Source organism: Leptosomus discolor, chromosome 15 (genome assembly GCF_034619465.1).
Source record: "Leptosomus discolor isolate bLepDis1 chromosome 15, bLepDis1.hap2, whole genome shotgun sequence".
Classification (NCBI taxonomy): domain Eukaryota; kingdom Metazoa; phylum Chordata; class Aves; order Leptosomiformes; family Leptosomidae; genus Leptosomus; species Leptosomus discolor.
The window spans coordinates 12,237,754-12,248,538 of record NC_141405.1 but is presented as its reverse complement, the minus strand read 5'-3'; positions in this window follow the sequence as shown (position 1 = coordinate 12,248,538).

Genomic DNA, 10,785 nt, shown 5'->3' with positions numbered 1-10,785 from the left:
AAGTTCATACTGTCCACAGGCAGAATTTTGTTGAACTTCAGTACCTTTGGGAGCTTAACCTTCTTTGTATATAAGTACAGGAAGCATCTGACATTTTAAGATGGGAAAGTGCTTAAAGAAATAAATCATATCCCTACAAAGGAATGTACACATAACAGGAACTGGGATGTGTATAACATACAGAGATCCACAAGACAATGTATTGGATGCACATCTTTATATGACATACAGACAGGAAGGGAAATGAGTAACATTTTGAATTATGAATCAGCCAAAGGCCTCTGAAGAAAAGATTACAAGAATTGTGTAGCTCTAGAGAATACAGCAACATTTACTTAATACATCTTCATTGAAAATAAATTCAATAGGTTCTTTAAATCTTTATACTACCCTATAAAAGTCATCTTGCTATATCATATCTTATTATATCTTTTAATATAATTCTTAAAATACTAATATACTCTGAAAACTGGGTCTTAAATTACAGTTTATTGTGACTAATTCCATTTCAGTTTTATTTCATTTTCAAGCAAAGACTGTTTTTCCATTTTCCTGCAAACGCCAATTCTTCAGACTCACCCTGGCTTACGAAATTCAAGGTTCTTTCAGGTTCACTCATCTTCAGTAAAACAGATTTTACAGCTTCATTAAAGTTAATAATACTGCTGATAATACAAAGGCTAGTGTAGCGAGCAGATTACTCCCTTACAGCTGTATTGGCTATGTGTTGTAAAAGAGTAGTAAAGATGTAATTCCTGACAGAAAATTGACCAGATGTGAGCAGAACAGAGACAGGAAACTGTTCTCTTTCAATGAAAAGCTGTTGCTCCATTTTTATGTGCTTTCTTTTCTGAATATAACTCTTCCCAAGGCCAGGAAGGCCTTTGAACAGCCTGACAAATATGCTGCTAACCTGCGGACCTCCAGCTCTGCGAGGAAACAAGCCAACAAGCTGTGCAAACGGTGTCTGTAACGGCTTGTTACTATCTTATCCACTAGTGCATGTGGGTCCTGGGCTGTGGGAGGGATGGAGACACAGTCCCAGTGTGAGATCATCTCTCAAGTCAAGGCTCATGATAGGGACATCCTCATGTTGAGGCACTAAGCCCGACTGGAGGAAGTATGGGCTGCTGTGGGGAGCAGGAGGTGATGACACCACCAGGCTGTCGGGACTGAATGGCACTGCTGCTTTCCCCTGGCTTCAGGGGAGCTGAGAAGGGGCTGTAGCCCCATGCAGCATTAGGGACTGGGGAGGCTGCCAGCATTGGAGCACGTGAGAGGGAAAGGAAAGGAAGGTCTGGAGCCCACCAGACCTCAGCAAATCTATCTGTATAATACTCCTTTCAAAGGACATTATCAATTCACAATATTTTTGTGTGAATAAACTGACAACTGACAATTGTGTCAAGTAGATTTTTTTTTAGGTAAGGTTATGACATCTTCTGTGACACTACAGATAGAATTTGGCTATCAAAACTGTTTTAGGAGTAGGTCTATGGAGACTACATTGTTGTGCTAGCAGGATGTAAGAGATGGCAGTAAATTATTTTGTTGTGTAGAGGCTCCCTAGTAACATCATCCTGATGCCATTAGAGCCTGCAATAAACCACCATACACAAAAGACTCTGCTTCTCCCTCCCTGTGACAAAATCCTTACTCGTCTACTTCTGCTGAATATTCTTTCTCTTTCCATAATCAACCCAGCTACGTAATTTCTATCTAAACCTTCCCTTCCCAAATAAGGTACTTCTTTTTTTTTCTACTGCAAGAGAAAGAGAGATTTAATTTCACCATCCGGGAAGCCAAGATCCTCATTTTCACTTCAAGTGAAATCAACTAAAAATAGCATTTTGCTAACATTGCTTCTTGTGCTACATCCAATACTCTGCCTATTGAGACAGAGTTCAAGGAGATACAGGTGTCCAATTCCATTGATAGCACTGGCCTGGAAGCAGATCCTGCAGGTATTTAAATACTGGAGTATCTGTATCTGCATGTGTTTTAAAACCTCCAACTGTATAAAGTTGTGTTTGTTAGTGTTCTCATCTTGGTTTTCAGATTATTTATGCACCCAACAACCCATGTGCCAGTTGTTGTTGTTATGCCTGTAAACTTGAACTTTGACATTTCATACTGTTGCAGAATCTTGGTATGTGCAGTCCTTTATCTTCCCACCGTCCCTGCAGTTGCTCTTCATTATTGTCAGTGCTTATTAGTTGGAAAACTACATTCCATTTTGCTTGGGCCAATTAACTGGTTTGAGAGAGCAGCTCTTCTAGCATCCCGCTAACTGTGTATCACCAGCCATCATCTACTGATTCATTAAATAAACCTGAGCTCTGCTGCACTTTTCAAAGCAGAAAATTCTCGTTTCTCAGTTGACCAACTTACGAAAACTCTTCAGACTTTTGGGTATTTCGCTCTCTTATGACAATTAAAGAGGAAAAGGCATTGTGCAGCCAGTTAAATGAGTGCTGTTGTATGAATTATTGTCATAATTACTTTGTATGCATTTTCATGTATTCAGGATGCTGTCTTCCTAAATGGCAGGGAAGAAGAATACCAGCAGAGGAAACAGTCCTTGTGCTGCTTCAATATTGTGACTTGCAGCTTGTCTGAAAGCATAACAAAGACTTGATTGTGCAAGTGCCCAGCTGATCCAACAAGCAATGAATAAGTGAGCAATGGTCAACAGTGAAGGAGTGGATATCACAGAGGGCAATTCAAAAAGGTTATAGTGCTGTGAAGTGAGGGACACATGAAATGAAATAGAACTAGAGATACAAAGCTAATCAACCCTTTGGGGTAGGTCTCCTTTTTTTTTCTTTTCTTGAAATGGTCCATCATTTTTGGATAAAATAGAAAAAAAAAATAGTGTAAACTGGTAAGAGATGAATCTTCCAGCACGGAAACAGTAATCGCATTATTTCTGTCTAAACGAAGGATAATTTAAAATCAGAATCTGATCTAAGTGATGAATGAGCTCTCCAGAAATCTGCTTGGAAGACATGCTAGGTAGCATGAGACATGTCACTGTTAGGAGAAAGAAGTACAGGCTGTCAGATTTTTGTATCCATCCAAGCATTTGGGTCCACATAAGGCCCAACCCAGTCATGTCAGCATGAGACTTAAAAGAATGAGAAATTTTGATGCGTAACAAGAGGCCTCCTCCAGTTCTTCATGGGAGCACAAGTATCTAGTGAAATCAACAGTAGGGAGGATTCCCTTTCCTTCAAAGTCTTACACTAGTATTTTTACTCTTGAATGGATTTGATTGGGTTTTCAACCAGAATCCTGTCTGAGAAACTAGAAGATACACAGACATATATATTACCAAGACAGCAAAGTTCAGATTTGATACTTAAGTACAGCTTCAAGGACTTCTCCCAAAAGCATTAAACAAAAGCGAGTTTGGGTGACCACATCATCTTCTAAAAATATTAAAATTTATTCTGGCTTCATGGTGTTTCTGAGTAAAGGTACTTTCTAATTTGCTAGTCATTACTTGTCAGTATTCATTAGACTTCATGGCTTGTCACTGTCCTTGGGACATTTCAAATTAAGATCTTTCAGCCTCAACAAGGCCTGTTACATAGCTTTGAGCTTTCATGTTGTTTTGTCTTTGCCACTGCTCTCACAATAAATTGGCAGATCACCATGAATTTGTGTCAACTGATTTTCAGAGTTCCTCATCAACTAAATTCAGCATCATAATATAGAGGAATGACTTTCAGAAGGTCATGCAAGGAACTGAGTGGAGACTTGGACAGAGAACCTAACTTTGCCTCTTTCTCAGTCCACTGCTTAATCAGGGGAGCATTTCTGTGGTCAGATTTGTGGGCACCTAAATGAGAGTGTAATCTGACCTAATAAAATCATGATAGTAAAAACATGGTTGAACCAAAAAAGAAAACAAATCATAATCTCTTTCATCAGATGTATTGTTTGTCATCTGGAAACTTTGCAAAACAGAAAGATTTGCATTCAGATTTCAGCTTCAGGTCTCTCTGAGGAGTTTTCATGCTGCTGAGCTGGGTGGTGCTAAAAGGGACACAGGGATGCAGGGCCCTTTACCCCTTCCTTCAGATACATCTGCCCTGCAAATACTGCCACAAAGCAGCACAAAGGACCCTGCTTTGTGAAGCAGCAGAAATCTGATTTCATTATCTGATCCATTATTTTCCCTTAAGCAAATATGTAATAATGTCGGTATTTATGGATTAGTTAGACAATCCCTGATCTGCTTTAATCAGAATTAGTGCTATTCCTCCCAGAATGTCACTGATAGGAGTACTGTGCAGACAGACGGGGTATGTACAGAGAGCTCTTTTAGTTTTTTCTCTGTTAGTGCTGCAATATTTGGTAAGACATCACTCATTTAGGGAGTGATTGTGTTTAAGTAGAAATTCAAGTTCTCGTGCTGTTAATAACAACTGGGAAAACCTCGCTGCCCTTTTTCTAGTAAAACTGCCATTGTACTCGGCGGGCAAGTCTGTCGTATAAAAACTATACCATGGGCCAAATCTGGCTCACAGGAGCTTGTCAGCCTTCCTCTAAAAAGTCGCTGTCATCAGATCTGAGGTTGATCTAGGCTCTGAAAAGACCTGCTGTTGAAAGTTAAGTGTGAAATTTGCAAATGATTAAGTTGAATTATTTACCTTGTTAGTTCATCATGTCTGCAAAAATATTCTCTTCCCTTCTAGTAACCTAGCAACGAATACACAGTGCACAATTATTTTTTCACAATTTGTAGGAGAGTTGCATTAAAATGCATGTCAGTGTCTTTATTTCATGACAGGCATGTAGCAAACAACACTGCAAATGTTTGTTTATCCTGGCAAGGGCTGGATTTGTCTAGTGTAACTTGCATTGGTTTTGTCTAAGTTCTGAAGCAGAAAAGAAAATACATGCTTATTTTCAGATCACTGTTAGAAATATTCTCTTTAGCTTTGTTTTTATTATGAGAAGTGACTGCTAATGGGTATGGACCTGTGTCCTCTGCTATCAGATTCTCCCACCATGTACTGGAAACTTCTGAATACGTTTGAAGAACTACCGATTGCACAGGCTCAGTCTACAGGTTGCAGAGTGCACACAGGCTAGAGGAACTGGAGAAAATGAAAAACTAAGCCAGCCAAGAGGATATGCATCAAGATAAATATCAGCTTCACCAGTGGCATAAATTACGTTTTCTAAAACAGGAAATTAATGTTCATTAGATGGTAGAAATAAACAACTGGACCTCTTGAAAAGTCCTCAGATCAAATGCTGGGTTTCTGAGTACTTTTTGGCAAACATTTTAAATACCTAGGTTATTGTGAAATGAAAAGAAAACACTAATTCTTGTGGATGAAATGCACAGGACTATCCCCAAAACAACAATATGCTGAGGCCTCTTTAGAGGTTTTTGTTTTTGACTTCAGCTTTATCCGGTCTCAGGCATACAAGCATGAATTAATGCCTGCAACCCAGAGGAGTCTCTAGGCTTAGGCACTAAATCCTCTGCCTGGGTCCCCAGGTCCTGAGACAGCGCTGCTGTGTGGGATGGCAAATGATCTGTGTTTCTTAGCCATCTTTTGTGCTTTGTGTTACCTTTTTGATCCTCTCAATAGGCTGCTTGGGTGCAGACATCATTCCCTTCATTGCTTTTCAGTTTGATGTGAAAACGCAAATTCCTGTCTGCATGGGCTGAGTTGCTTAACAGTGTAAGGTATCTGGAGGGGGTGGAAATGGTGAGGGAAAAGCACTGGAACCATTGCTACCGTGATGGTGTGGCCCTTGGCTTGACGAAAACCAGGCTGTGTGGTTTGGTAAAATGCTCTTTGCAATCCTAAAGCTATGGTTTTAGCACTATCACAGAGCATAGATTTAATCCTTACTCTGCTTTAGACTCCCTGGCCAAGATTACACCTCACTCAGCCTCCCTAATCTGCATGTCTTTTAGCTAGCTGAGGTGCTTAGGAGTAGCGTAGCCAGGAGTGTAGTCTCCCTCTGCAGTCAGCATGGAGAGGCAGGCACTTGCAGAAGGTGATTCAGCCCTTACCTGGGCTGAGTTACCTGGTCTGGCAGAGGAGCTTTGCTCCCTGTTGCCTTTGGGGGACACAGAGGAGGAAAGCACGCCTGACTTCCCTGCTTAAAGGCCAGTGTTAATCTCGTGTCTTACCCTGCTCCGTATCTGTGAGATGGAAATAAAGAGCATGAGGAGAAAGGGGCATTTATTTGCCAGCAACTGTAAGTGTAGAAATATAAAAAATAAAATATACACATTGGCCAACTACTGATTTGACTTAAATGTCTAAGTGTTGGTGGTAAGTGAACTTCATTGCCTGCAGAGGTAGCCACCCTGTTTTCTCCTTCCCTTGTGTACTGAGAGCCGATAAGTGTAACTTCAGGTACACCTCCTGGTTTGGCCACATCACAAGTCTGGGCATCTCCACTTATTTATTTATTTTGATGTTATGTCTTGTAATTAACTTGTCCAAATAATGATTTTTTTTTTTTTTCCCCCAGAGTTTTTCTGTTTATCTGACAATTGAGACTGAAAATACCGAAGTCTCACTTTTGCGCCTGCAGCGAAATCCATTGATTTGGGTGGGAGCTGGTTGGGATCCTAATGCAAACATCCAGCGGCGGAAGCTCGATTGTGCTTGCCGCGGGAGCTGGCAGTTCAGTGGGGAGCTGTTTGTTCCGAGAGCTGCCTGTGTGTCCAAGGGGAGAGGGGCAGCTTCGCTCCCAGCGCTCCCCCGCCCCCTCTTTCAACACTTCTGTAATGCTGCCTCACTCTTTAAAATGCAATCTCTGAATTGACACCGTTCCATCAGAAACACTGCTGTCCTACGGCTTGATTTCAGGCATGCGGTTAACGCTAGCTTCTTCTAGGAAAGATTTGCTTGTTTTTCTTTAAATGTGTGTTGTTTTCTGTTACATTCCAAAGACCAAAACTTTTCCATTTAAAACAAAAGCAAGCCGTGAGTACTAGTGATTTAGGAGTAATAGGAACTATGCTCAGATACTAGTACTAACAGAAGTAAGCAGGAATAAGCAGAAGGGTGCAATTATGGGTGAGAGTATTTTCATTACTAATTTTAATTTCATGAGAGCATGTAACACGGTCATCCCCCCCACAACACACAAAGATTTCCCACTGTCCATTCAGCTGCTGAACCTCTGTTTTGTTATTCTGCTTACTCCTGTCTGTCCGCTGGATTTACCTTACAAGTTCTGTTTCTTTCACATCGCTCCTGTATTTTCTAGTGTCCCCTCTGTGGCTTGTTTGAATTCTTAGACCACTCTCTTCTCCCTCCTGCTTTGCCATGCATGCTGTTTAGCTATGGCTTTGCCTTTCCAGAAAATACCCTCCTTCTCCTCCTTCCCCCTCCTCCTTTAAAGTTTCAGATTTCCCTTCCTGGCAGCCAGCGAGGGGCTGCACACCATGCACTAGCCGTTGGGTCTGCTCTCTAACCACAGGACCTGATTCACCTCCTGCAAGCTGAGTAGTGTGAAAATAAATCAGCTGAGAGGGAGCTGGTTGGGAGTTGCAAAACACGGGGATGCATGGCGAAACCAACACATGGGCTGGGTAATGACCAGCGAGGCTCTCAAGGAGTTTGCAGTTCTCCTATATATATTCCCTGTGGGACAACAATGCTGAGTGAGACCTTTCAACAGATTAGCTCTGCCACACTGTTTAAACCAGCTTTGCGTGTTCAGCTGCGATGTGCTCAACCCAAAATGCTGCATCTGAAAGTGCCCTCACTGTGCCTTCCGGCTGGGTCCCAACTTGGCAGGAGAGTTTTGTCCCCAATACCTAGGATCTAAACGCAGCCGTGCTTTGAAGAAAATATAAGTCCAGACCTGAACTTAAGCCCATCTCTAATCACTGCTTGGTTTTGTTTCCTCCAAATGGCACATTTGAGCACTGAAGCAGATTAGTCATCTCTCCTTCAACAGGTTCTCCTCCTGCAGCCACCTGTTCTCCGAGTCTTTTAAAATCGCCGCTCTTTATGCCTGGGTTTGTAGCCGTGACAGGCAAATATTTAAAGTGAATTTAGAAGCAAGTGTCTGAAGTGACTGTGTAAATCCTCACCTTTGAGTCGCTCCTTGAGCAAGGCAATGGAACTTTATTGGGGTTCAAGTGCTTGAGTGTATGAAGCTGTTTCCAGAACCTGTATCTCCAGTCCTGCCACATTAGGCCAGTGTAGTAACTTAGTGGCTTCTGTTTTCAGAGTAGTGCGAAGCCTTTGCAGCAGAGGATTTATGTTTCCTTTTGACATTATACAATATTTTCCTCCCAGATTTCCGTGAAGTTCTGCTCTTTCTGAATTGTAAATGCATAAAAATTACTGTTCAGAATGTTCTCTCTTGAAAAGATGTTTGCTTTTCACAGCTCAAACAGAAAACAGCTCAGTGCATCCAAAAGCTGCCTCACCCTTTGAGCGTGTTCCCAGATCTCAGCCAAGAGCACTACTATGGAATAGCTGTGAGTAGCCGGAAGAGCATTGTGGGGATTGAGATGCAAATGAGCAAACCAAACAGCCCCCTTCGCTGCAGAGGTTCCCTATCTCCTCCTGCCCCTCACTTTTGAACTGGGGAAAGCTTAACCTGGGCACGGCTCTGCAGCCAGAAACGCTGGCTCTGCAGCCACAACCCCGGGCTTTGCTCGTTCCTAAGACTCACCAGCTTGGCTCAGATGAAGAGCTATATCAGCATCATGAAGGCACAGAGGACAGGAGGGGCTTTCAAAGCCCCCTTGCCGTTACTTTTCTGGGTCCCCAGAACTAAATGCCACTGCCTTTTCTGAGTTAAAAGGGGGAACATGAAAGCCGGAGGTAGTACCACTGCAAAATAGTACACACTGTTCCGTATCTTAAAAGTTCCCAGTTTTCAGGCAGTTTCAAAAGTTCCAAAGCGTAACGTGAGCAGCTGCCTGGGCACTTGTTTGTTTTGTCAAATGCAGAGAGAGTTAGAATATTGCAAAGGAAATCAGATACAGTAAGGGGGGGGGGGGGGGGGGGCAGGCAGAGGGTTGCACATACAAACACACTGAGGGGTAAAGCAATACGGTGTTTTCTCTGTATGCTTTTCTTTCCAGTATGAGGGAAGGAAGCAAAACATTCTAACAAAACCTCCTTCTAAAGAAATAATCAAGGCAGTGAGCTCTAAAGCCCGTGTCACTGCACATGACCAGGAGAATAAGGCATTTTGCATTATTGCATGTTGTCATCACTTGGCTCAGTGTTGTCCCTGCATGCTAATTACATGTTTACATGCATTGCATCATTTGACATAATTGCTGTAATTATGTTAATACTCCATAATCAACAGAACAGTACCTGTAATTTACCAAACAAAAACGACATGAAAAGCTAAACCCACAAATGGAAGGGGATACGCTGTGAAGGGTTTAATCCTCAGTGCATAGGCAGGCAGGAAGCACTCAGAACTGGAATATCCTGGTTTAGCCATCTGATCCTCCCAGACAGCACCGGGGCACTTCGCAAGGTGTTTTAAAAGGTACACACGAGGGTACCACACCAAACTGGGAACAGGGTGTAAATGTTTAATACTCATCCATGAACTCTCACCTAGAAAAATCTGTGCGGTGCCCTTAACAAAGCTGCGTGACAGACACTTGAAAGAACAACAGGAGACTGAGAAACTCAGTGATCTGGAAATATTTTAACCCCTCTCCTATCTGCGGATGTGCAATATCAATCTCAAACCCCTTGTTACTTCTTTGAAAGAAATATGTGGCGTCTGGCATATTGGAGCGCAGCCTGTGTGCAGCTGGATCCTCTCCACCCCACCATCCCCACATCTAGGGTTTTTTTTGCCCGTTTATCTTGGCCTGGGTAGTTTGGGTTTTGGGCTGATTCACCCCCCTGCACTTCCTCACATCCTGGAAGGCATTTGTTTGCCTTTCGTTTTTCACAGAAGGGTCTCTGCCACCAAGAGTTAAGTATCCGAAGTCAACTGTGGGATAACCAGGGACATTAAACAAGACAAGGAGTTACCCAGAGTGGTCATTAAGTGTTGGAGAGTTTTACAAATAAGATCGAGTCCCAAGTGCTTCCTGGTAAGTGGAGGCACAAGAAGGTTCCAGCAAAACGGTCAGCCTCCATCCACCCAGGAACGGTGGCCAGCTGGAGATCCCGCTGTGGGCAGCGTGACCCGCTGCAGCCAGGCGCCCCGCTGGCAGCCCGCCTGGCCCGGGGACGGGCACCAGGTCACTGCTGGCACCCGCGGGTTCCCCCAGCGCAGGAGGAGCCGCCCGGTGACTTTCCGGACCAAAGCTCTCACCGGCCTCTCTGGGCATCACCCCTCCCCTGCGCACCCCCGGGGGCAGCCCGCGGCAGGGGACCGGGCAGGGCAGGAGCGAGCACCCCGCAGCGGCAGCAGGGCTCAACGCCTCGGGCCGGGGCACCTGCCAAGGGCCAGGGGGGGCAGCGGGTCATCCCGAACCGGGCCGTGCCCGCGGGGCAGCGGCGCTTCCCGATCCGGCGCCGCGTTTTGCTCGCGCAGCAAGTGCCGGCCCCGCCGGAGAAGGGAGGGAGGGAGGGAGGGAGGGAAGGGGGGGAAGGAGGAGCCGGCTCTTTGCGGGCGGCTCGGGGAGGCAGGGCCGCTCCCCGCCCCTCAGCTGGGAGCCCGCAGCGAGCTGGTGCAAACTTCAGAGCCGAGCCGGAGCGGCGCAGCGCGGAGCGGGGCATGGGGTAGCCGCTCCGCCCTGCTGCGCTCCCCACCATGTAGGCGAGTCCCCGGGCGTTGCGCGCATCGCTCCGCGCCGCC